Here is a 27,851-nt window from a genome sequence, read left to right on the forward strand (position 1 = left end):
TAGGGATACACGCACATAAAGCAGGTAACTGATCTGGTCTGGGGTTCAGGGAAAGAAAGCCTCTGTAGTAGAAGTAGAAGTGAAGTTTCAGCAGTGGTCTGAAAGATGAATAGGAATTAATAAAGGATGGCATATATACAAAGGCCCTATGAGGTCCTTAAAAGAAGGCCTGCCTAATCAAATTTACTTTTTCAGAATGTCACTGTGGTTGTCCTGTGGAAAACGGGTGGGAAGGGCCGCAAGCAGACCACTAAGGAGAGCCTTTGGCACTAGCACAGTCAAGAAATTACATATCCGAGTGGTGGAGGATACAGAAGCTAATAATAGCAGAATATTTTTTCTATTTTTTCGAGATGGAGTCTCGCTCTGTTGCCGAGGCTGGAGTGCAGTGGCCTAATCTCTGCAGCTGCCATCTCCTGGGTGTTGAAGCGATTCTTCTGTCTCAGCCTCCTGAGTAGCTGGGATTATAGGTGCATGCCGCCACACCCGGCTGATTTTTATTTTAGTAGAGATGGGGTTTCACCATGTTGCCCAGGGTGATCTCAAATTCCTGAGCTCAGGCAGATCTACCCGCCTTGGCCTCTTAAACTGCTAGGATAACAGGTGTGAGCACTGTGCCTGGCCTGCTTATGCTTTTTTTGAGGGGAGGGTGGTGAGACAGGGTCTCACTCTGTCACCCAGGCCTGAGTGCAGAGGTGTGAACATGGCCCACTGCAGCCTCGACTTCCTGGTCTCAAGTGATCCTCCCAACTGTATCATGAATAGCTGGCACCACAGGTTTGTGTCACCACGCCTGGCTAATTAAAAAAAAAAAAAAAAAATTGTAGAGACAAGGCCTTGCTATGAGCTCAAACTGGGCTCAAGGGATCCTCTCATTTCAGCCTCCTGAAGTGTTGGAATTACAGCTGTGAGCCATTGTGCCAGGTCTGATTATGTGTAGAGTTACAAAAATTTGGTCCTATAAGCAAGGTTGATGCTTTCTGGCAAAAACCAGCACAATAAAAGCTTTTACTTTTTAAGTAAGACCTAATATAGGCCGGGCGCAGTGGCTCACGCCTGTAATACCAGCACTTTGAGAGGCTGAGGTGGTCGGATCACGAGGTCAGGAGTTCGAGAGCAGCCTGCCCAACACAGTGAAACCCCGTCTACTAAAAATACAAAAGTTAGGCCGGGCGCGGTGGCTCAAGCCTGTAATCCCAGCACTTTGGGAGGCCGAGACGGGCGGATCACAAGGTCAGGAGATCGAGACCATCCTGGCTAACACGGTGAAACCCCGTCTCTACTAAAAAAATACAAAAAAAAAACTAGCTGGGCGTGGTGGCAGGCGCCTCTAGTCCCAGCTACTCGGGAGGCTGAGGCAGGAGAATGGTGTGAGCCTGGGAGGTGGAGCTTGCAGTGAGCTGAGATCCGGCCACTGCGCTCCACCCTGGGGGACAGAGCGAGACTCCGTCTCAAAAAAAAAAAAAAAAAAAAAATACAAAAACTAGCTGAGCATGGTGGCGTGCGTCTGTAGTCCCAGCTACTGGGGAGGCTGAGGCAGGAGAATTGCTTGAACCTGGGAGGCAGAGGTTGTGGTGAGCCAAGATCATGCTACTGCACGCCAGCCTGGGTGACAGAGCAACACTCTGTCTCAAAAAAAAAAAAAAAAAAAAAAAGACCTAATAAATACCACAGTGAGTCGTCCTTGGTTTTTGTTTGTTTTTAAAATTTTTTTAATTTTTTGAGATGGGAGTCTCACTCTGTCGCCCAGGCTGGAGTACAATGGCACGATCTTGGCTCACCACAACCTCTGCCCAATTCTCCTGCCTCAGCCTCCCGCGTAGCTGGGATTACAGGCGCCCGCCACCATGCCTGGCTAGCTTTTGTACTTTTAGTAGCGACGAGGTTTCACCATGTTGGCCAGGCTGGTCTTGAACTCCTGACCTCAAGTGATCCACCTGCCTTGGCCTCCCAAAGTGCTGGGATTACAGGCATGAACCACCACACCCATCTCATCCAGGAGTTTTTAAATATATGTGTGGGTATGTTCACCTCAATATATTTCCTTTCTTTAAACTTTTCTTACATAGGAATATTTGGACCAGGTGCTGTGGCTCACACCTGTAATCCCAGCACTTTGGGAGGCCGAGGCGGGCAGATCATGAGGTCAGGAGATCGAGACCATCCTGGCTAACACGGTGAAACCCCTCTACTAAAAACACAGGAAAAAAAAAATTAGCCAGGTATGGTTATGGGCACCTGTAGTCTCAGCTACTTGGGAGGCTGAGGCAGGAGAATGGCATGAACCCGGGAGGTGGAGCTTGCAGTGAGCCAAGATCGCACCACTGCACTCCACAGGCTGGGCGACAGAGCGAGACTCTGTCTCAAAAAAAAAAAAAAAAAAAAAAAAAAAATTAAATGCTTGACCTTTACATCAAATTAAACTGGAGAGCTTTAAATAGATTTTTTTCAGATTACATGCTCACTCTAGAAAAAAGAGATGTGTGACAAAATACAGAGTGAAAGTATACTTCTTCCCTTTCTATTTTTTTGAGGCACAATATAGCATCCTGGTAAGTGAGAAGGCTCTGGAACCAAACTGTGGCTTGGGTACTTACTAGCCATGAACTGGAACAATGTATCTGTTTTAAGTTCCTTCTATGTAAAATAGGGATAAAAACTATAGTGCTGTACTGAGCATTAAACTGTAGAGCTGCAGTGAGCATTAAATGAGTTAATTAATGCATCTAATGTAATTAGAGCAGTGCTTATCACATAGTTGGTGCTCAATGAATACTATTAAACTCCACGTATGTGGATACACACATAGAGACACAAAATAAAGGCAATTACATATATGTTGGAAAAAGTATTCCAAAACTATGGCTACAAAAGCAACATTACATATTGAGGTTTGAATGGCTGCCTGTTCCATTGTACAACACACTGGAAACTGCTACAACTATGTCTCAAATAACCTGGTCCTTTGTTCTTTGACATCTGAAGAGTACTTTGGCACAGGTCTTTGGAAAGACTCCTTCTCCCATCGTCAGCATGTACTGCATTATTTAAAATTACCCATTTCAAGTAACGACACGCAATGAGATTTCAGTGCATTCTCAGCCCATGCTGCTTTATTGCTAAAAATATATATATACACAGGTGCAGAGTTTCCAACTCTTTTAACCGTTCCTTTTTACATCAAAGAATTAAATTTCTTCAGAAACCCCAAAGATGCATAGATTAAGAAGCAAGCTGCCTTCTGTAATACTTCAAATAATATTCAATGAAACTCAACATTATACACCAATGGTGCAACAGAGAATATGGAGGACAGCAAATAAACACAGTGAGCAACTCTTATTCTTACAAGGCAGTAAGTAAAGTATAATGTGAAGGACAGTCTAAGATAATCTTTCTGGTTTTAAGAGATGAGTCGGTTTTATGATAAGTACCAACACTGTTACTGTTTAAGGATTGATGATAATGTATTACCAGAATACCTTTCTTACCCCTGGGAGAAATGTTTTTTCACTGATGCAATGACATATCACCAAGGGAGGAAAAAACCTGAATACTGTCAGTAACTAAGATACCTATTCTGACTTTAAAGATTTAGGACTTCATGGAAAAATCTGTGATGTCTGGTTTCCCAAAATTATTTTAATGTGCCTTAGTGGAATAATGAGAGGAATTTAGAGAAACTCTGTTCTTAATCTTTACTGGCTGACAGACATGGTATCAGTAATTGGGGAAGAGAAACTATATTCAGGATATGACATCTCACTTCATATATTTGAATGGAAACCAAACATCACAATCACAAGAAGTCTAATTCAATTCTGAACCACTGAAAAGTTACCATTCCACTTTATTCATTCCCAAAGTTATCTGTAGCAAAATCCTACAGGAAAGAATATGAAATAAAGTTTTCAAAACAAATTTTTTTTCAATCATAGAATGTAAAACCTTGAATGTGCCCAGTGAAAATCATTTAGTTTAATCTTGAATTCTATTTAGGCTTGTTTCAAACATCATGAATGCCATTTTTACATCATTTGTCATAATCACTTGTATTTATACAAGGGTTATTTTTAAAATAAGGAATTTTCTCAAAGAAAATTTTAAGCTACTACAGGCCGGGTGCAGTGGCTCACACCTATAATCCCGGCACTTTGGGAGGCTAAGGGGGGCGGATCACATAAGGCCAGGAGTTCGAGACCAGCCTGGCCAACATGGCGAAACTCTGTCTCTATTAAAAATACAAAAATTAGCTGAGGGTAGGTGTATGTCTATAATCCCAGCTCCTCGGGAGGTGGAGGTTGCAGTGAGCTGAGATCACATCACTGCACTCCAGCCTAGGCGACAGAGTGAGACTGTTTAAAAAAAAAAAAAAAAAAAAAAGAGGCTGGGTGCCGTGGCTCAAGCCTGTAATCCCAGCACTTTGGGAGGCTGAGACGGGTGGATCACGAGGTCAGGAGATCGAGACCATCCTGGCTAACACGGTGAAACCCCGTCTCTACTAAAAATACAAAAAAAAAATTAGCCGGGCACGGTGGCAGGCGCCTGTAGTCCCAGCTCCACGGGAGGCTGAGGCAGGAGAATGGCGTGAACCCAGGAAGTGGAGCTTGCAGTGAGTGGAGATTGCGCCACTGCACTCCAGCCTGGGCGACAGAGCAAGGCTCCGTCTCAAAAAAAATAAAATAAATAAATAAATAAAAAAAATTTTAAGCTACTGCAATAAATTTGTTTATTCATTAAATAAAATAAATGGCAAGGATTTTCTTCTTTTAAAGTGGAAACATTTTCTCCTGTTAAACCTGGCATTAAAAGCTTTAGGCAAGAAATTGTAGTCTGGCCAAACCCATCAAGGATAAAACTTTGGCTATAAAATTTGTTTAAACTGTTTTTTATGCAATAAAATAACAAACTAACCACAGATCTGTCAGTATTTTCAGGACTATTCTACAAAAAGGAAGTCTCCCTTGTCGCAGGGGTACTTTATAGTTGGTTATTGGTAGTTGGTTATTGTTAGTTGGTACCAGTATCATCCACAACATGTGCCTAGTCATCTGAAAATTCTGAAATAATGGAAATATGTGCACCCTTACTCTTTTAAACTCAAATCCCAGTTTTAAAAGACCTCAAACTTTGTCTACATAAACCATATTATAAGCCCCATAGCCACATCTAGTTATTTTACATATTCCATACTGGCATCCTCTACTTTACTTTCTGAAACTCTGCACCTTTCTGATTATATAGCAGCTAATTTATTCAACATGCTTAGTTTGTCTTTTGTTTTCAAACATGCTTGGAGACTAATGGAACCAGGCAAGTGGTTAGAGGGTGGGCACTGTTATGCCCTAGTCCTGACAGTTTGAATGTCTTGTGGTTGCCCCTGTTTATCTTCTTCCCATTTTCAATGGAAGAAAAATCCTTTATTAAAACATGAAAATAATCTGAATAAATTCAAGCTATTGGTTTTAGTCTCTATTGCTTCATTATTAACAAATGCATATATAAAAAATAACTAGTAACCACAACACTGGACATTTTGAGTCATGCATTAGAATGTTCGTACTCTAAAATCAGAGTTAAGGGCCTGCCACTATTGCTTGCACTTTCATCAGACCCAGTTTGAGTTTAATAAGCATGCAAAATAAACTCCTTGATTCAGAGGAATTATGGGAAATAACAAGGATCCATGCAAGTTTCAACTCAAAAGTTGGGTTAATTGCTTAGAAATGCAGGTAGAAGCTCCACATCTATCACAATGCTGCTTCAGAACAGGGTTAGGAGTCATACACAAAAATGTTAAAATTAGGACCACTAATCAGTTTTAAAAGGCTTATATGCAAATCCTGGTCCATCTGAGTACAGAATGATGTACAAACTCTGGGAAAACAAAGAGAATTGAGGGATGTACAGTCTTAAGGAGCTGTTAATTTTCTCGGCCATTTACTGACAACTGTAACAGGAGAGCATCCAGAGTATCGGTGGTTTAGGGGGATGGTTAAGATGCTCTTAGGCAGAATGGTTTCTTTTCTGATTCATGCTAATGAGCATTACCTGCATAGCTCCCTGGGAAAAAAATGATAAAGAACAGGGCTAATACAATGTAAACTCAAGCTATCAATACCCTGAAATTTTATCACAGCCCTCTGCTTTTTAAAACTGTTCACCAAGGGATCCTTCCAAATAGGAAATAATTAATAGCCTAGCAATGTTCATTAATAAACTAGAAGCAATTTGCTTGAACCAACAGCACCATGAGAATGTAAACTCCTGGAGGCCAAGAGTCTCTTCATATTTTTGCATATCACAGATACATGAAGAGTAAACATGAGACCACAGTAACTTTGAAAAGTAATTAACTGTATACTTTCAAGACTATGGAAAACTCGTAGTATATTTTAGCATTTAGAAGTATTAACATGGCTGTTAAGGGTAATCTTTAATTGTTCCAAGTAACTGAACTGCTGACATCATGTAATATGTAGCGCTGTCCCCAGATAGTGCAGATGCCTGAATATTGCTTGGTTATTCCAATGTCTCTAAGACCAACTAACAGCATAGGACATTTAAAGAGGAGCTATAATCAGCTTAACATAGCCTTTTCCCTATGTGTTAGTTGTCATGTAAGAATTAAATATTCAAGAGGCACTATTTCTTAGATCTACATCACTAATCTTTTAGTTTTTTTCCCCTGGGAAAACAAGGACATGTAGACCCAGTCTTTTCAGGGATAGTCAAGGTGCTAAAAGGCCAAGACAGACATCAGGTGAAAGGGAGTGAAGTCACCCTAGTTCCACTATTATATTCTGATGTGAGCTGTGTGGTTCCTCAGCTGAAGAAAGAAACTAGTTTGCTGGGTTCTCCTTGATGAAGAATAAGCAGTCACAGGCCATAGGACACATCTATATTAGGCAAGGTTTCACATCCCGCCCACCCAAACATATTCACTAGCTATTCCTTTCAATCCCTCTGCTTTGCATCTTTAAATCCTAACTCCCTAATCATAAGCATGAGAGAAGTCCAGCTTATCCATGTTCTTGGGAGTTTTTTTAAAACATTAAACTCACAAACTTCTCTCCCTTTAAAAAAAATGTACCCAGGAAACTAATGGAGAAAGATAAGGAGACAAAGCAGAAAGTACACCATTCTACAAAATGAATGCCTGTTGCTAAAACATCGTAAGCAAAAAACCCACAGAGCGGCTTCAGTGGGGCTGTAGTACATTTGTTTCCAGGTTAAGCACTATAAAGGTTTAATTTCAACAGCTCTAACCTCTGATTTAGGAAACAAAGAGGGTCTTTAACTTACACAAAAGTCAATTATTTCTCACACAAAGATAAATTCATATACATTCATACTGCTAAAAGAAAGTACCTTTCGGCCGGGCGTGGTGGCTCACGCCTGTAATCCCAGCACTTTGGGAGGCCGAGACGGGCGGATCACGAGGTCAGGAGATCGAGACCATCCTGGCTAACACGGTGAAACCCCATCTCTACTAAAAAATACAAAAAACTAGCCGGGCGAGGTGGCGGGCGCCTGTAGTCCCAGCTACTCCGGAGGCTGAGGCAGGAGAATGGCGTGAACCCGGGAGGCGGAGCTTGCAGTGAGCCGAGATCCGGCCACTGCACTCCAGCCTGGGCGACAGAGCAAGACTCCGTCTCAAAAAAAAAAAAAAAAAAAAAAAAAAAAAAGAAAGTACCTTTCATATCCTCTTTATGCAGAACATTTTTTCCTTTTGTGCAGTTTTTTTTTTTTTTTTTTTTGAGGTGGAGTCCCGCTGTCACCAGGCTGGAGTACAGTGGTACAATCTCGGCTCACTGCAACCTCCGCCTCCCAGGTTTAAGGGATTCTCCTGCTTCAGCCTCCCGAGTAGCTGGGACTACAGGCACGCACCACCACACCCGGCTAATTTTTGTATTTTTAGTAGAGATGGCATTTCACCATGTTGGCCAGGATGGGCTTGATCTCGTGACCTTGTGATCCGCCTGCCACAGCCTCCCAAAGTGTCGGGATTACAGGTGTGAGCCGCCGCACCTGGCCTGTGTGCAACTCTTGATTGCAGAGCCCCACAAACTCAAGCAGTATCACTTATTCTACTGTACAACCTTGCTAATGCAAATTACTATACATGCACGAACTTATTGCTACTAAAATTCTACCTCTTGAAAATTACTATTCATTTTATGGCTTTTTTTTTTTTTTTTTTTTTTGCAACAGGAAATATCCTTTCCTATATACTGTGCTATTCTGTATTCATTACCTTTTCAGTTTTTTTTTTTTTTTAATTTAAATGCTTTTCAGTAATGGATTCTTCCAGGCACTAAACTACTTAAGTCAAGAGTGTAACTACTTCAGATATACGATGAGAATCTAAACTTGGGTCTCTGGAGATCTGCTGCCACAGTCTACTTGTTCTAACCTGTGTCTGCACAAGATACACCACATTATAATAGTTTTGCATTTGCTATCATACATTAGTTATGTAGAATCTGTGTCAGCAAATGCTAGACTCTCCCTAATACTGAAATTGAAAAAAATCACCTCAGAAAACTGCCACTTCTGAGTTTTCAAGGCAGCTTTTAGAGGTAGGAATTCCTTCTCTACAGAAAGCTATCTTCTTATTTCAGAACAAAACAACTGTTTTATTTCCACAAGTAAAGCAGATAAAAGTGAAAGCTGTCTAAGGCTTATTATACCCAAGAGAAAGAGTCTACTTATTACATAGCAACCTAGGTAGGTGCCCCCCAGCTACATTTCCAGTTCTCATGAAAAGGTCTGAAAATCTCATCAACAGACAATTCAGCACATTTGGAAATAGGAAGAGCCCTAACAAATAATTGAATACTCCAAATTACGGAGTGTTTGCACACAGCATGCTGCAAATAGGGAATGTAAATGGTCTGCAGATTAGAAAAGCACTCACTAAAGCAAGTAACAGCATCTCCACAAGACATGCAAAATGTAATTTCATGACATACAAGGAGTAGGAAAACAATGAACCTAAAAGACATGCCATGTTAAGACATGAAAAGAGCAGGCCGGGTGGATTACTTGAGGTCAGGAGTTCGAGACCAGCCTGGCCAACACGGCAAAACCCCGTCTCTACTAAAAATACAAAAATTGGCTGGGCGTGGTGGCACGTGCCTGTAGTCCCAGCTACTCGGGAGGCTGAGGCACGAGAATCACTTGAACCCAAGAGGCAGAGGTTGCAGTGAGCCGAGATTGTGCCACTGCACTCCAGCCTGGTGACAGAGTGAGACTCTATCTCCCCCCATAACCCCCCCGAAAAAAGAGCAAAGCAGAATAATTAAATGGGGTCTGATTTTGACTTGAGGTTTCATAAGACACAAAGACAGCTGGTTTCCAGATACCTTATGGAAAGCTGAAATGTCCTCATAGTATCTCAGATTTTGACCCCACATTTCTATTCATAAATGAGTCTTTTGGGCCTTAATCTCTTTTCCCCAGGGAGAATATAACAGATTTAGACATTATGGAAAAAGAAAAGGTTTGGATTTTCCACTCTTTTTACACTATTTGTTATTATCAATAATTCATCCTGAAGTTTAAAATCACTAGGCTCATGCACTAACCCCTAACATGGCACTACAATATGCTACCAAGCACTAATGCTTACAAAACTATACACATCTCAAAATGGAAGACATTGGTGATTTTGTTGTTCTTAAACAACTTGTAACATTTGTCCACAAGTATTAAAATATACATATATATATATATATTTCTATTGCACATACCCCGTTGTTTAACTTTTCAAAAGAAAACCTGCCAGCTAACATGGAAGAGCAAGGGAACGGAAGGAAGCATGGCCACAAATCCATGTATAGTCCTGCCTGAAATATAGCTCTTCCTATCAAGGGGACCAAAATAGACAAGAAAAAAATGTAGATGTATTAAGTAAACACTGGAGAACTACAGCTGGAATATATCCATTTTGTTAAATGCATCTGGTCTGAACCATGGAAGATACAGAAACAATTTCAAGAGCATTAGACACTGGTTCTCTCCACTGTGGAATGAAAAAAATATAAAACATATAGAGACACTGAGTCTGATAGCTATTCAAACAAGTGGGCCACAGCTGGTTTCAATGGTGCCAAAAGTACAGGTACTCTACCCCTGCCAAATGATCCTACCAAAAACGGTGCCAGAAGTACAGAGAAGATGGGTTAACAGACAGCTGGAAGGTACAAATTCTCCATGATATGACATTTTCAACATACTAGTGTTGAAAACATATATTTCAACCATATATGTAGGCTCCATTCTGTCTTGAACAATTTCAAAATATTAAAGAAAAACTTGAGTAGGTAACTTAGAGAAAATTTTGAGTTACTTTTAACCTAAGTGATTTCTACTATGCTTTTCTCACTCACTCAGTAGGTCTCAAAAAAAGAAATATTTTATATATAATATGTAATTATTTTACTAAAAGTAATTTTTACCCATTTCAAATGGGTTGATTGACCAATTAGTGAGATTGACCAATCTCACTAATAGTAAGAGTGCTCAACATTTCCCATTTTGGGTCATTTTTATCACTCTCAAATTTTGGTGAATCTTCCCTAAGTTCCCAGCATCACAGCATTCATGGACCTGAGTGAACATTCTGGAAAACACAGAGATGTTCCAGTATTCTCTGTTCTTAATTTCATCTAATTAGTTTTAAAATTTATTCTCTACTCACAAAGAAGCATCAATAAAGGTTTCACTCTTATATAAAGACCTGACAATACATACAATGGTCCTCTGCTGATTTGGAAGCAAGGACAGTTTTCTACGACAGTCTGTTCTTTATAATGTATAACTGTTGTGGGAAAAAAAGAAAATCCATGTCTTATTGTAATTATTTTTCTTGTTTTGAGGTTTCTTTTCCACGATGACCCAACCACAAGTTTAGGAACATTGCTTCTGAGGCCCATTCTCTGATGAGAAAGTTCAGTCCCAACTGGGGAAAGTACCTGAGTCCCAGCCTTTTCAGCCTAACAATATACCTAATATCTAGAGTAAGAAATCAGGCTGGGAGTGGTGGTGTGCGCCTATAATCCTAGCTACTTGGGAGGCCGAGGCAGGAGAATCGCTTGAACCCAGGTGGGACAGACTGCAGTGAGCAGAGATCACGCCAGTCACTCCAGCCTGGGTAACAGAGCGAGACTCTGCCTCAAAAAAAAAAAAAAAAAAAAAAAAAAAAAAAAAAAAAATCACACATCCAAGTATCCACCTTGGGCTGCAGGAAGAGTTAATCTCATGCATTTACAAAAAAATGTAACTATATAATGTGAAACACCATAGAGTCAGATGGCACTGCATGAGGCATTTTTGCTTCTTTTTCTTAAGGAAAAGGAGTTATATGGAAAATTCTCTCATCCTCCCCTCTCTGACCCCGACTCCTCTATGTCCAAAGTTTTTTTTTTTTTTTCTGAGATGGAGTCTCACTCTGTCGCCCAGGCTGGAGTGCAGTGGTGCAATCTCGGTTCACTGCGAACTCTGTCTCCCGGGTTCAAGTGATTCTCCTGTTTCAGCCTCCCGAGTAGCTGGGATTACAGGCATGCACCACCACACCTGGCTAATTTTCTATGTTTAGTACAGATGGGGTTTCTCCATGTTGGTCAGGCTGGTCTTGAACTCCCAACTTCAAGTGATTCGCCTGCTTCGGCCTCCCAAAGTGTTGGGATTACAGGCGTGAGCCACCGAACCCGGCCTAGGTTTTTGTTTAAAATTGGGTCTTTGTTCTTATTCAGTAAATCTGTCACAGGATGAGCCAGGATTTAAATATACAAACATACATTTTTAGTATCTTTCACGTCAAATTAGAAAGACATATTTGGAATTTACTGCTGCAGTCTCAACTGTGCTTATCATGGTAGTGGCTGAAACTGGAAGACATTTTTTTAAAACCCTGAAGCATCCCTACTTGCTACTTCTTTAGTTTTCTTCCTTGGAATGAAAAGTATTCACAAATACCACCACCTAAGCACCTGTTTCAAATGAAACTCAGCCTTCAGCTTGCAAATGATGTCTTTATAAGTAAGCAAACAGCAGAAGACCCATGCGAGTTGCTTCTTTCTTCCTGGAGATGTTGGCAGGATAACTGGAATCCTAGGAGCTCCTCTGTGTTGAATTTGAGAGGCAGAACAAAAAGAAAAGTGGCCTTTTCCATTCCAAATCATGGAGGTAATGTGTAGAGAAGTGATAGCCACATTTCAAGAATAGGGAAAGTAACTGGGTAAAAGAAGCAGGACTACCCATTCTAGGAGACAACATAGAGACACCTAGAAATACAAAATAAAAACAGAAAGATTAGGACAGGTACTTCTGCATAAGCTGACTCAAAACAATATCTAAAATATAAAGAAAAGAATAGCCCGGGCGCAGTGGCTCACATCTGTAAATCTAGCACTTTGGGAAGCCAAGGCAGGTGGATCATGAGGTCAGGAGTTGAAGACCAGCCTGGTCAACATGGTGAAATTCTGTCTCTACTAAAAATACAAAAATTAGCTGGGCGTGGTGACGGGTGCCTATAGTCCCAGCTACTCAGGAAGCCGAGGCAGGAGAATTGCTTGAACCTGGGAGGCAGAGATTTCAGTGAGCCAAGATTGCTTCACTGCACTCCAGCCTGGGCAACAGAGTGTGACTCTGTCTCAAACAAACAAACAAACAAACAAAAAAGAAAAGAGTATTTTGGATTACATATTATCTAAAAGAAAATGACCAACCATAACACCAAATTCAGTACTATTATCAGAAAAGCAGTAATAGCCAGAAAAAAAATTACAAGCACGATACAAAAAAAGCTGGATTTATACAAGCATGATACAAAAAACTTTTCTGCATATAAAACATTTTTTGTTTTGTTTTGTTTTTTGTTTGAGACGGAGTCTTACTCTGCTGCACAGGCTGGAGTGCAGTGGCATGATCTCAGCTCACTGCAACCTCTGCCCTCTGGGTTCAAGTGATTCTCCTGCCTTAGCCTCCCGAGTAGCTGGGATTACAGGCATGCACCACCACACTCGGCTAATTTTTGTATTTTTAGTAAAAACGGGGTTTCACCATGTTGGCCAGGCTGGGTTCGAACTCCTGACCTCAAGTGATTCACCCGCCTCAGCCTCCCAAAGTACTGGGATTACAGGCATGAGCCACTGGGCCCGGCCACATTTGTGTTTTAAAGTAGCACTGAGCCAGGTGCAGCAGCTCACACCTGTAATCCCAGCACTTTGGGAGGCTGAGGGCAGGAGGATCCCTTGAGCCCAGGAGTTGGAGACCAGCCTGGGCAACACAGCAAGACCCCACTCTAGAAAAAATAAAAAATTAGCAGGGCGTGGCGGTGCCCTCTTGTGGTCCCAGCTACTTTGGAGGCTGAAGCAGGAGCATTGCTTGAGGCCTGGAGGTTGGGGCTGCAGTGAGCCATGATTGCACCACTGCACTCAGCCTGGGCAAGAGTGAGACTCTGTCTCCAAAAAATAAAAATGAAAAATAACGTAGCAGTGTATCTTCGCTTGCAGCTCCTATCAAAATAAAAAAGAAAAATAAACACAAGTAGCACTGTACTCCAAATTTGATGTCTAAATATATAATACTCAAAACCATACGTATCTTACTCTGAATCACCTTCAACTACCAGCAATAAATGGTATTTTATAAAATATAACTGTAAGTAAAATACATACTGTTTCATTATCACCAAATGTAAACATGTAAAGACTAAATCAAGGCCGGGCGCAGTGGCTCACGCCAGTAATCCCAGCAGTTTGGTAGGCCTAGGCGGGTGGATCACCTGAGGTCAGGAGTTCGAGACCACCCTGGTCAACATGGTGAAACCCCATGGCTATTAAAAATACAAAAAAATTAGTTGGACGTGGTGGCGGGTGCCTGTGATCCCAGCTATTCAGGAGGCTGAGGCAGGAGAATTGCTTGAACCTGGAGGCGGAGGTTGCAGTGAGCCAAGATTGTGCCACTGCACTCCAGCCTGGGTGACAAGAGTGAGACTCTGTCTGAAAAAAATTTTTAAAAAGTACATCAAGTTCATTGTTGCTAAATGTAAAAACTGTTAAATCTGCAAAAAGATGTTAGACACAAAAGGGCAAATATTGTATAATTCCACTTACATGAGATACTGACAATAGTCAAATTCATAGAGATTTAGAGTAGAGAGGTTACCAGGGGCTGTGGGAGGGAAGATGGGGAGATTAATGAGTACTGAGTTTATTTGAAATGATGAAAAAATTCTAGAGATAATGGTAATGCTTATACAACCATGTGGAATATACTTAATGCCAATGAATTGTACACTGTAAAATGTTTAAGAGTTTTACAATAATACATCACAGATGCCCGTCAAAGGCTTAAATGATTTTAGTTTACAAAAATGATCAATAGCGATCAGCTACTAGTCTTTCTAGAAGCCCACTATTTTCAGTCTGTCATATACATTAAAAAACACCTCAACTGTAAATTGAAGCTAAATAACCTCTTCTGGTTCAAGATGGGGTTCTTATTAAAAGCCTAGGAAAGCCAAATGTATATTAATCCCGAATCAAATCAGGAGGAAAAAAAGTGCAGAATTTGCACTTGTTGCAAAAGCAGCATGTAAGAGGAAAAAGTAAAGATCCACAGGTGGCAGGGCGCAGTGGCTCAAGCCTGTAATCCCAGCACTTTGGAAGGCCGAGACGGGCGCATCACAGGGTCAGGAGAACAAGACCATCCTGGCTAACACGGTGAAACCCCGTCTCTACTAAAAAATACAAAAAACTAGCTGGGCAAGGTGGCAGGCGCCTGTAGTCCCAGCTACTCGGGAGGCTGAGGCAGAAGAATGGAGTAAACCCGGGAGGTGGAGCTTGCAGTGAGCTGAGATCCGGCCACTGCACTCCAGCCTGGGCGGAGCGAGACTCCGTCTCAAAAAAAAAAAAAAAAAAAAAAGAGATCCACAGGTACACCTTTAGAACCCTGAGCAGCAGAGCTGCCTCATTACAGAGGCTCACTTGAAAACCGGGGGGTGGAGGTTGCAGTGAGCCAAGATAGCGCCATTGCCCTCCAGAATAGCAACAGAGCAAGACTGTCTCAAAAAAAAGTGTGGCCGGGCGCGGTGGCTCATGCCTGAAATCCCAGCACTTTGGGAGGCCGAGGCGGGCGGATCACGAAGTCAGGAGATCGAGATCATCCTGGCCAACACGGTGAAACCCCGTCTCCACTAAAAATACAAAAATTAGCCGGGCGTGGTGGTGGCGCCTGTAGTCCCAGCTACTCAGGAGGCTGAGGCAAGAGAATGGCGTGAACCCGGGACGTGGCGCTCACTGCAAGCTCCAGCCTGGGCAACAGAGCAAGACTCAGTCTCAAAAGACATAACATAACATAACATAACATGAAACATAACATAAAATGTATGTAAAAACACCTTGGCCGGGCGCAGTGGCTCACGCCTGTAATCCCAACACTTTGGGGGGTCAAGCTGGGAGGATCACGAGGTTAGCAGTTCGAGACCAGCCTGGCCAACATGGTGAAACCCCCGTCTCTACTAAAAATACAAAAACTAGCCAGGTGTGGTGGCAGGCACCTGTAATCCCAGCTACTTGGGAGGCTGAAGCATGAGAATTGCTTGAACCTGGGAGCTGAAGGTTGCAGTGAGTTGAGATCGGGCCACTTGCACTCCTGCCTGGGTGACAGAGCAAGATGCCGTCTGGATGGGGGAGGAAGCACACCTTGAACATATATAAACTTTGTCCCCCAAATAATCTATATCTTAATATTAGGCAATAACACTAGCAAATCATAAGCTTATACTCTTCAAAATGCCCAATTTCATATCTCAGACATGACTAATCAATTTATACACTCTTACACATAGGTATGTATGTGCATGTATCATTAATGGCAGGATATAACTAACCCATTTGAGGATGGCTGTCTGGGCACAGTGGTTCACACCTATAATCCCAGCACTTTGGGAGGCTGAGGCGGGGGAAGGCTGCTTGAGCCCACGAGTTTGAGACTAGCCTGGCAATATACTAAGATTCTGTCTCTACAAAAAACTGAAAAAATTAGCGAGTGTGGTGGCATGTGCCTATAGTCCCAACTACCCAGGAGGCTGAGGTGGGAGAATCGCTTGGGCCCAGGAGGCAAAGTTGTAGTGAGCTGAAACTGTGCCACTGCACTCCTGCCTGGGCGACAGTGAGACCCTGTCTCAAAACAAACAACAACAAAACCCAGAATAGCTGAATAAATAGCAGCTTAGTGTAAAAGCCACAACTCATGACCTTCAGTTCCTCTTAAGATCTGCACCCTGATCTCTTCTGACCATAGCTCCATCATGGGCTCTAACCACAGTGGACTCTGCTCTTGCTGAAACATTAGGCATGCTCCTTACAGCCTTTGTAGTGGCTGTTCCCACACTGGGAGGACTCTTCCCCCAGGTATCTGCATAACTAAGGCCCCCTGCATGTCTCTAAATATCACTTCTTCACTGAGGCCTACCTTGGGCCCCTATATAAACCTGTATCTTCCCCTCATCCTATACACAGATAATCTCCCATCATTGCCCTTTATCCCGCTCTAGTTTTCCCTTTATCCACAGCAGGTGACACCATCTAGGAACTTACAAGAGGTACTTATTTCATTTCTCACTTACTGTTTTGTCTAAAATGTAAGATCCACTGGAAGGATCCTGTTTTGTTCACCCATGAATTACAAGCCCCAGAATAGCATGTGACCCATGGTAGGCACTTGATGAAAATGTGTTGAATAGGTTGGGTGTGGCGGCTCATGCCTGTAACCCTAGCACGTTGGGAGGCCAAGGTGGGTGGATCACCTGAGGTCAGGAGTTCGAGACCAGTCTGGCCAACATGGCAAAACCCCATCTCTACTAAAAATACAAAAATTAGCCAGGTGTGGTGGCGGGTGCCTGTAGGCCTAGTTACTTGGGAGGCTAAGGCAGGAGGACAGCTTGTGTCCGAGGGGCAGAGATCGCAGTGAGATGAGATTGCACCACTGCATTCCAACCTGCGTGACAGACCGAGACTTTATCTTAAAAAAAAAAAAAAAATTGTTGAATACATGAATAGTAGGGCTCTTAAATGCTTAGCCAACATGAACTAAAAATATAATTAGACACAATCTAGAAAGTCTAGTTTTCTTTTTTTTTCGAGATGGAGTCTCCTGTGTCACTCAGGCTGGAGTGCAATGGCACAATCTCGACTCACTGCAACCTTTACCTCCCGGGTTCAAGCAATTCTCCTGCCTGAGCCTCCTGAGTGTCTGGGATTACAGGTGCCTGCCACTATGCCCAGCTGATTTTTTGTATTTTTAGTAGAGACAGAGTTTCACCATGTTGACCAGGCTGGTCTTGAACTCCTGACCTCGTGATTCACCTGCCTCAGCCTCCCAAAGTGGTGGGATTACAGGCGTAAGCTACCACACCCGGCTGCTGAAAATCTAGTTTTCTAGACTTATCAACTACAACTATACAACAGATACACAAAACTTACAAATAAATTCCCCCTAAAGTTGGCCTCACATTAGGTACTTTCAAGTGGTTGAAGTTACTCACTTGCTTACTGATGCTGATTATATAAAGTAACCTTCTACTAAAAAACCTGACTCATTGGGAGGATCGCAAAGGAGAATATAAATTGTATGTGGACACCTTAGGTAAGCTAGCTTGTGAGCCAATGATTTGCTGTGCTAACCAGCCTCCAAAATAATCACCAGTGATTGCTGCCTCCTGGTATTCAGGCCTTTTTACAGTCGCCTCCAACAATGAATCAGGGTTAATCTACGTGACTGTTGTATAATAAAGACTCTGACTGCCCTTTGTTCCGGGAAAGGATACTCTAAATCCTTCGAATTTAGAGTAAATAAGCCAGTGGAAATTAAATAATACACTCCTGGCCGGGCGCGGTGGCTCAAGCCTGTAATCCCAGCACTTTGGGAGGCCGAGACGGGCGGATCACGAGGTCAGGAGATCGAGACCATCCTGGCTAACACGGCGAAACCCCGTCTCTACTAAAAAATACAAAAAATTAGCCAGGCGAGGTGGCGGGCGCCTGTAGTCCCAGCCACTCGGGAGGCTGAGGCAGGAGAATGGCGTGAACCCGTGAGGCGGAGCTTGCAGTGAGCTGAGATCCGGCCACTGCACTCCAGCCTGGGTGACAGAGCGAGACTCCATCTCAAAAAAAAAAAAAAAAAAAAAATACACTCCTAAACCAGTGAGTCAAAAAATAAATCAAAAAGGAAATTAGAAACTACCTTGAGACAAATGAAAACCTAATAAAAACTTATGGGATGTGGTGAAAGCAATGCTAAGATGGGAATTTATAGCTGTAAATGCTTACATTAAAATAGCCCTCAGCCAGCAGTGGTGGCACATGCCTGTAGTCCCAGCTACTCAGGAGGCTGAGATGGGAGGATCACTTGAGGCCAGGAGTGCAAGGCTGCAGTGTGCCATGATCACACCTGAAAAAAGCCACTGAACTCCAGCCTGGGTAACAGAGTGAGATCTTGTTTCTAAAAAGTCAGCCAGGCACAGTGGCTCACACCTGTAATCCCAGCACTTTGGGAGACCAAGGCGATCAGATCACTTGAAGTCAGGAGTTTCAAACCAGCCTGACCAACATGGGGAAAGTCTATCTCTACTAAAAATACAAAAATTATCTGGGCATGGTGGCGCACACCTGTAATTCCAGCTACTTGGGAGGCTGAGGCAGGATAATTGCTTGAACCCAGGAGGTAGAGGTTCCAGTGATCTGAGATTGCACCACTGCACTCTGGCCTGGGCAACAGAGTGAAACTGTCTCAAAAAAAGTAAAAAGACCTCAAATCAACCAACCTAACTTTAAAGGAACTAAAAACAATAAAGAAAACAAATGAATCAAAAGTTGGTTCTAACAGGGTCATGGGAATCTCTAAATCTGTAGCCAGGTGGTCAAAAATGCAGGTGGCTGGGGGTACCTCCAAAGTACAGCTGGCATCTGAAGTGAGGACAGTCTTGTTGAGGACCATGCCCTTTGACCTGTAGGTCTATGCTAACTCTGGGTGGTGTCAGAAATGTATTGCCATGGTCGGGAGTGGTGGCTCACGCCTGTAATCCCAGCACTTTGGGAGGCGGAGGCAGGCGGATCACGAGGTCAGGAGATCGAGACCATCCTGGCTAACACGGTGAAACCCCATCTCTACTAAAAATACAAAATATTAGCCGGGCATGGTGGCGGATGCCTGTAGTCCCAGCTACTCGGGAGGCTGAGGCAGAAGAATGGCGTGAACCCGGGAGGCAGAGCTTGCCATGCTCTAGCCTGAGGAACAAAGTGAGACTCCATCTCAAAAAAAAAAAAAAAAAAAAGTATTGTCATGTACCACTTGATGTCAGAATACTGACCACCAGAACAAGGTGGATGTGACAGTGAGTGACTTCTGAGGCAAAGTCATAGAGTAGACTATGGTTTTTGTCTTGTTCTCTTAGATTGCTTGTTTAGGGAGAAGCCAGCCACCGTATAAGGGTGCTCACACAGCCCTGAAAGAGGCCTACATTGGGAAGAAATGAAACTTCCCCCTAAACAGCATGAATGTGCCAGCCATGTAAATGTGTCACCATAGAACTCCATCAGACTTCAAGCTTTTCTTTTCTTTTTTGAGATGGAGCCTTGCTCTGTTGCCCAGGCTGGAGTACAGTGGCACGCGATCTCGGCTCACTGCAAGCTCCACCTCCCAGGTTCATGCCATTCTCCTGCCTCAGCCTCCTGAGTAGCTGGGACTACACAGGCGCCCGCCACCAAGCCCGGCTAATTTGTGTGTATGTGTTTTTAGTAAAGATGGGGTTTCACCATGTTAGCCAGGATGGTCTCCATCTCCAGACCTCGTGATCCGCCCACCTTGGCCTCCCATAGTGCTGGGATTACAGGTGTGAGCCAATGCACCCAGCCAGACTTCAAACTTTAAGAGACCCTAAGCCAGAACCTCCCCATAGCTAAGCTATTCCTAAATTCTTGAGAGACGTAATAGATATTTGTTGCTGTGTTAATCCACTAAGTTTTGGGTTATTTGTTATACAGCAATAACTAATATACTTTGCTTCCTCTAAGGACAGAGAGAATGATGTATCGTGGGAGTTAGTGCCCCTTTTTTACTTTGCTATGTAAATAGGGAATTTAGAATATATTCTAAACACAAAACACAATGAATACTATTATCACTATCAATCAAATTAAGTTTATAACTGTCATATTAAAAAAAAAACCTTGCTAGCTAGGCGTGGTGGCAGGCACCTGTAATCCTAACTACTCAGGAGGCTGACGCAGGAGAATTGCTTGAACCCCAGAGGCGGAGGTTGCAGCAAGCACCAATGCACTCTAGCCTGGGCAACAGAGTGAGACTCCGTCTCAAAAAAATAAATTAAAAAAAAAAAAAAAAAACCAAACACCTTACCAGGCGCGGTGGCCCATGCCTGTAATCCTAGCACTTTGGGAGGCTGAGGGGGGTGGATAACCTGAGGTCAGGAGTTGGAGACCAGCCTGGCCAACATGGCAAAACTCCATCTCTAATAAAAATACAAAAATTAGCCGGGTATGGTGGCGGACACCTATGATCCCAGGTACGAAAGAGGCTGAGGCAGAATAGCTTGAACCTGGGGGATGGAGGTTACAGTGAGCCAAGATTGTGCCACTTCACTCCAGCCTGGGCAAAAGAGCGAGAGACAACAACAAAAAATAGGTGAGGTGCTCAATTCCTGCCCCCTAGGTAGGAATATACTATACTTTATCAATGTAAAATGTTGCCTGAGCAAAAATTTGTTTTCATTTATCAAATATTTATTCAGCGCTTCCTTTGAAAATTCTAAATTACTTATTTGAATAAATATATGCAAGAGATAAGGTAAAACAGGGTAAACAGTGTTTCTTGCACATCCTTTTAGGAATATTCTATGGCTACACAACATCTCTAGAGACATTTCCCACAAATGAAAGCACACTATATATTGTTCTGTACCTTGCTTTTTCTGTTAATGTATCCTAGAGATCATTCCACTTCAGAACAAAGTACCACTTTGTAAGTAAAGTACTACCTTTGATGTACTTTATTTACATCAGTTCTCTACACCATATACATTTTATAAACATATATAAAAAAACATAAATATATATTATATATGTAAATTATACACACACACACACACACACACACACATACATATATATATTTTTCCCAGAGACAGTGTTGCTCTGTCGCCCAGGTTGGAGTGCAGTGGTGCAATCTCAGCTCACTGCAACCTCTACCTCCCAGGTTCAAGCAATTATCCTGCCTCAGCCTCCAGAGTAGCTGAGACTACAGGCAAGCGCCACTATGCCCGGCTAATTTTTGTATTTTTAGTAGAGACACGGTTTCACCATGTTGGCCAGGCTCATCTCGAACTCCTGACCTCAAGGAACCCACCCGCCTTGGCATCCCAAAGTGCTGGGATTACAGGTGTGAGCTAACACACCCAGCCTACAGATGGGTATTTAGATTACTATAAATATTGTGCTATACCAATGTCAAGTTTTTATTATCATCTACTTGAACTTAAACTTGTAAACCCAAATGGTGAGGCCTTCCTCACTCTAAAGGGCATTTTGCCTCATCAGTTTTTATTCCCGCTCTTACTACTGATATATATATATATATAATCAATCATATATATCATATATACACACACATATACATATACATACAAAGGTTGTTTTATTTTTCAATGTTTTTATTGTGATAAAATACACATAAAATTTACCATATTAACCCTTTCGAGTATACAATTCAGTAGTATTAAGTACATTCATGCTGCTGTGCAACCATCACCATAATCCATCTCCAGGACTCATTTCTTCTTCCCAAACTGAAACCTTGTACACATTACACAGTAATTCCCTCTCACTGCCCTTCCTGCAGCCCCTGGTGACCATCATTCTACTTTCTGTCTCTATAATTCTGATGCTGCCCAAGCTGGGGTGCAGTGGCTACTCACAGGCACAATCAGCGTACTGCAGCCTTGAACTTCTGGCCTCAAACAATCCTACTACTTCAGTTTCCAGAGTAGCTGGTACTACATACAAGGTTTCAATCCTCAAAGCAGTTGCACACTGAATGGTTTCATATAAATAATCAAGGTACAAGTAGGCGTTAATGGGTTGAACTGTGTCCTCCCAATATTCGCATGTTAAAAGTCCTAGCCCCTAGTACCTCATACTGTGACTTTATTTGGTAATAGAGTCATTGCAGGTAATAGAGTCAGCAGCTAAGATGAGGTCATAACAGAGCAGGATGGACACCAATCCAGTATGACTGGTGTCCTTATATTAGGATTCAGATACACAAATGGGAAGAACTTCATGTGAAGATTGGAGTTATGCTGCCACAAGTTAAGGAACCACAAGAAGTTAGAAGGATTGGAAATTTTTTTCAGTGCATTCAGAGGGATGGCCCTGCCAACACTTTGGTTTTAGACATCTGACCTTTATTTAGAACTATGAAACAATTTCTGTTATTTTAAGCTACCCAGTTTGTGGTGCTTTATTACATCAGGCCTAGGAAACTAAAACTAACACAGCAGATGTGAAGCCTATTTTGCAGATACAATGTCACTGTCAATTAAGAAAGGACATACCGGCCAGGCGTGGTGGTTCACACCTCCAATCTCAGCATTTTGGGTGGCCAAGGTGGGTGGATCACATGGTCGGGAGTTCAAGACGAGCCTGCTGAATATGGTGAAACCCCATCTCTACTAAAAATATAAAAATTAGCCGGGTGTGGTGGCGGGCGCCTGTAATCCCAGCTACTCAGGAGGCTGAGGCAGGAGAATCGCTTGAACCCAGGAGGCGGAGGATGCAGTGAGCCGAGATTGCACCACTGCACTCCAGCCTGGGCGACAAGAGCAAAAGTGTCTCAAAATAAATAAATAAATAAATAAATAAACTCATTCTAAAATTTGCCTGGTTTAAGAGAAAAGTGAATTATTATTCACTGTTCGTGGGAATGTAGATCGGAACAGCCACTATGGAAAACAGTATGGAAGTTTTTTTTTTTTTTTTTTTTTTTTTTTGAGATGGAGCCTCAGTCCGTAGCCCGGGCTGGAGTGTAGTGGCGTGATCTCGGCTCATGGCAACTTCCGCCTCCCAAGTTTGAGCGAGTCTCCTGCCACAGCCTCCTGAGTAGCTGGGATTACAGGCATGAGCCACCGCGCCCAACTGGGAAGTTTCTAAAGAAATTAAAGGCCGGGCGCGGTGGCTCAAGCCTGTAATCCCAGCACTTTGGGAGGCCGAGACGGGCGGATCACGAGGTTAGGAGATCGAGACCATCCTGGCTAACACCGTGAAACCCCGTCTCTACTAAAAATACAAAAAACTAGCCGGGCGAGGTGGCGGGCGCCTGTAGTCCCAGCTACTCCGGAGGCTGAGGCAGGAGAATGGCGTAAACCCGGGAGGCGGAGCTTGCAGTGAGCTGAGATCCGGCCACTGCACTCCAGCCCGGGCTACAGAGCAAGACTCCGTCTCAAAAAAAAAAAAAAAAAAAAAGAAATTAAAAATGGAACCACCACATAACCCAGCACTCCCTCTGCTGGGCATATAACCAAAAGACATGAAATCACCACCTCATAAAGATGTCTGCACTCCTATATTCAGTGGAACATTATTCACAACAGCCAAAATACGGAAACAACCTAACTGTCCATCAATGGATGAATGGATAAACCGTAGAAACTACAGTGCATATATATGATGGAATATGTTACTCAGCCCTAAAAAAGAATGAGCTCTTGGCCAGGTGCAGTGGTATATGCCTGTAATCCCAGCATGCTGGGATAAAGCCAGGAGTTTGAGACCAGCCTGGCCAACATGGTGAAATCCTGTCTCTACTAAAAAAATACAAAAATTAGCCAGGCGTGGTGGCGCACACCTGTAATCCTGGCTACCTGGGAGGCTGAGGCAAAAGAATCGCTTGAATTAGGGAGGCAAAGGCTGCAGTGAACCGAGATAGCACCACTGCACTCCAGCCAGAGATGCAGAGCAAGTGCTGACAGAGCAAGACTCTGTCTCAAAAAAAAAAAAAAAAAGAAAAAGAAAAAAAGATTATTCACTGTTCGTGGGAATGTAGATCGGAACAGCCACTATGGAAAACAGTATGGAAGTTTTTTTTTTTTGTCACAGCATAGATGAGTCAGGAGTACAGAAAGAAAAATATTGCACAATCTCATTTACATGTGAATTTAAAAAAATATATCAAATATACAGAGTTAGAGAACAAAACAGTGATGAGGGAGTTAGTAAAGGAAGAGATATAGGTCAGAGGATACAAAGGAACAGTTACGTAGGCTGAACAAGTCTAACGATCTAATGTACAACATGACAACTATAGGTAATAAAATTGTACTGTAAACAGGATCCATGCTAAATGAGATTTTAGCTGTTGCCACAAAAACAAAAGAATAACTATGTGAGACAATGGATGTTAATTTACTTCACTGTAGAAACCTTTTTACTATCTATATGTATCCCATAACATCATGTTGTATACCTGAAATATACACAAAATTTGTTTAAATAAAACCACCCAGTAATATATTTTTTTTAATTGTATTTTTGTTTGAGATGGAGTCTGTCTCTGTCCCCCAGGCTGAAGCGCAGGCAGGGGCGCAATCTCAGCTCACTGTAGCCTCTGCCTCCCACGTTCAAGCAATTCTCCTGCCTCAGCCTCCCAAGTAGCCGGGATTACAGGCGTATGCCACCACACCTGCTTATTTTTTGTAGAGATGGGGTTCCCCCATGTTGGCCAGGCTGGTCTCAAACTCCTGACCTCAAGTGATCTGCCCACATCGGCCTCCCAAAATGCTGGGATTATAGGCTTGAGCCACCGGGCCAGGCCTATTTTTTTAATCATTTGATTTCCTTCAATCTAATTAAATATGTGTCTTTTTTCTTTAGACAGTAAAAATTATTGGTAGTTTGAGCAAATGATCAAGATTACTCCTTTTTATTTAATATGTTTTTGTTGAAAAATAAAATATTTAACTTAAATTTCAATAGCTTATAGTCATTTTTCATGTTCATCTTCTGTTGAAGCTAACGGCTTATTGTTCCACTTCTATGTACCTGTTTTCATGCTGCTTAAACAGTATTGGAACGATTAGCCCACAATTACTTACTTGCCAAGTCCTGAGTTCAGAATTTTGTTTTTGAGATGAATATAAAAGCACCTAAAGGTCAAGGAAAATTTTCTTCCTGTGATAAGGAACCTAAAAATAAAAAGAACATTAAGGATATAGCCCTCACTGGTGCTAGTAATTTCAGTGTGCAATATTAAACAAACAAGCTATTGTTAAAAAAAAAAAAATCAATATCATAAACTATTCAAAAGGAATAATAAGAAAGCAGTTACTCTCTACCTGCACTGGCATTAATTTTAAAAAGATATCAAGTCTTGGAGCAGTGATTCTCAAGCTTTTATGGAACACTGTCCTCTTTGAGAATCTTATACTATGGATCTTCTCCTTCCCACAAAAATGTGTAATTGTGCATAAAATTTCCAGTAGTTTATGAACCCCTACTTAAGACCTTTGTGTCAGGCCTCTGAGCCCAAGCCTGCGTGTATACATCCAGATGGTCTGAAGCAACTGAAGAATCACAAAAGAAGTGAAAATGTTGGATTCCCGCCTTCCCTGATGACATTACCTTGTGAAATTCCATCTCCTGGCTCAGAAGCTCCCCCACTGAGCGCCTTGTGACCCCCCCCACCCCTGCCCACAAGAGCACAACCCCCTTTGACTGTAATTTTCCACTAACCTACCCAAATCCTATAGAACTGCCCACCCCTAACTCCCTTTGCTGACTCCTTTTTCGGACTCAGTCCGCCTGCACCCAGGTGAAATAAACAGCTTTATTACTCACACAAAGCCTGTTTGGTGGTCTCTTCACAGGGATGCGCGTGACACTTTGCTTTAGTGTAGATGACCACTCCCCTCTGTAAGGCAGGGAGGAAGAATGTTTGGTTAGTTCCTTTCCTCTGGCCGATCTCTTTTTTTTCTTCTCCTGGATGAGACAAAGACAAAAAAACAAAAAATAAACTAACAAAAGCGATAAAAAAGGTCTCATATAGAAGTCCTTCTGTGTTATTTTTCAGCTCTAGTAAATCCAAGGCCAACAAAGCGCATACCCAAAAACATTCATTTGTCTAATGGTGTGTCCATCGGAACTGAACTGATGTGCCAGTTTTAAACAGGCCACACCAATTTCGAAACCTAGTAACAGGAACTTTCCTAGAATTTAACTGAGAGACCGGATGAGGGGCTACAACAATCCAAATTACAAAAAGAGACAACCCGTTTAGTCAAGAAAACCGAATACTAAATGCCTCACGGTGTTGACACTCTGCAACCCCACCGCTTTACACAAACTACGTTCTAATAACATTAACCTATCATTCTTTTTTTTTTTTTTTTTTTTTGAGACGGAGTCTCGCTCTGTTGCCCAGGCTGGAGTGCAGTGGCCGGATCTCAGCTCACTGCAAGCTCCGCCTCCCGGGTTTACGCCATTCTCCGGCCTCAGCCTCCCGAGTAGCTGGGACTACAGGCGCCCGCCACCTCGCCCGGCTAGTTTTTTGTATTTCTTAATAGAGACGGGGTTTCACCGTGTTAGCCAGGATGGTCTCGATCTCCTGACCTCGTGATCCGCCCGTCTCGGCCTCCCAAAGTGCTGGGATTACAGGCTTGAGCCACCGCGCCCGGCCTTAACCTATCATTCTGTGTCTATAAAAACAATAGTGTACACTGAACTCCTGTACTTCTGGGTCGGAAACCAAAAACGGTGAATTCTATCAAAATTCTGCCATCAGCCAAAATTCATGCGCCATTAGAAGGTTATGAGGACATCAGTGCCAGAACCGCTTACTCAGATCATAAAAGTTTGGGAGGTGGGAGTGGAAGCCAACGGATTTAGTAAAGGTTGCACCAGGATGTCCGCGATAAACACACGCGAATGCAATTCCCAAGGGGAACCTGTTACAAGTCTCAAGGTCAACGAGCTGGGGACACAAAATACTCAGAGCCACAACAGGCCTCAACTGATACCGCAGACGGGCAAAGAGGGGGCACGAAGTCCTAAGGCGAGGAGTATATCAATAAAACAAAGATATTCCTCGAAAAATAAATCGATGGCAGAAGCAGCGGCTGCCAGATACAGCACCGTGGGGGTGCAAGCAGAAAGCACAAAGGTGGCTAAAGGCATGGCACTGGGAAGGACCGAGGCGGGCTGAGGAGTGGGCCGTGCGACACACCCAGAAGGCAGGTGCCGGCCGCCCCGGAGCCGCCGAGGTTGGAACCCCCGCCCAGCCGAGGCCGAGGCCGGCTGCCCGCAACTCACAGGCTCCTGCGCGCTTCCGTACCCTTCCCGGCTGGGCCACACCACCTCCTCGGCGCCTGCTAGTCCCCCCGTCACTGGCCTTCTCGGCTCACCTTGCACGGTCCAACAGATGCACTCGGCCTCCCGGGGGCTACCCGCCCCCGGCCCAAAGGCCAGTTTACAGCGGCACGCCTTACTCCGCCATCTTCGCAGCTTCTCAAGTCAGCCAACCCTGCGGTGGGCCGTTCCCACAAGCCCCGCCTCCGCTGCTATAGCTGAGTGATGATTGGGTATCGTCCTGCTCGCGCGCGCTCTCCTTGCGTCGTAGGTTGGCTGGAATGCACGTCAATCAATAGCTCTCGCCGCACTCTTTCGATCCCTTTTTAGTCGGATTGGGTCCCAGAATCGAGGTAACACGGTAAATGCTTTTGTAATTCATTTATTAAGAATGTAAAATTTCCGCGTAGAAGCTGTACCACGTGGTAA

General features: G+C 43.1%; 1 long non-coding RNA gene across 2 annotated transcripts; it reads right to left on the bottom strand.

Annotated features, from left to right (window-relative positions):
- Positions 1 to 3,091: 3,091 nt before the first annotated feature.
- LOC105491973 (uncharacterized) lies at positions 3,092 to 27,671 on the bottom strand. Of its 2 annotated transcripts, XR_011606137.1 has the most exons (5): positions 27,479 to 27,671; positions 25,917 to 26,057; positions 25,175 to 25,264; positions 14,124 to 14,181; positions 3,092 to 12,290 (listed from the first exon to the last, which is right to left on the bottom strand). It is a non-coding gene; the product is annotated as an uncharacterized lncRNA (long non-coding RNA). The 2 variants fall into 2 exon arrangements; XR_011606136.1 differs by lacking the exon at positions 14,124 to 14,181 and having other exon boundaries at positions 27,479 to 27,633.
- Between the last annotated feature and the right edge of the window lie 180 nt (positions 27,672 to 27,851).

This window comes from Macaca nemestrina, chromosome 7, assembly GCF_043159975.1.
Source record: "Macaca nemestrina isolate mMacNem1 chromosome 7, mMacNem.hap1, whole genome shotgun sequence".
NCBI lineage: Eukaryota > Metazoa > Chordata > Mammalia > Primates > Cercopithecidae > Macaca > Macaca nemestrina.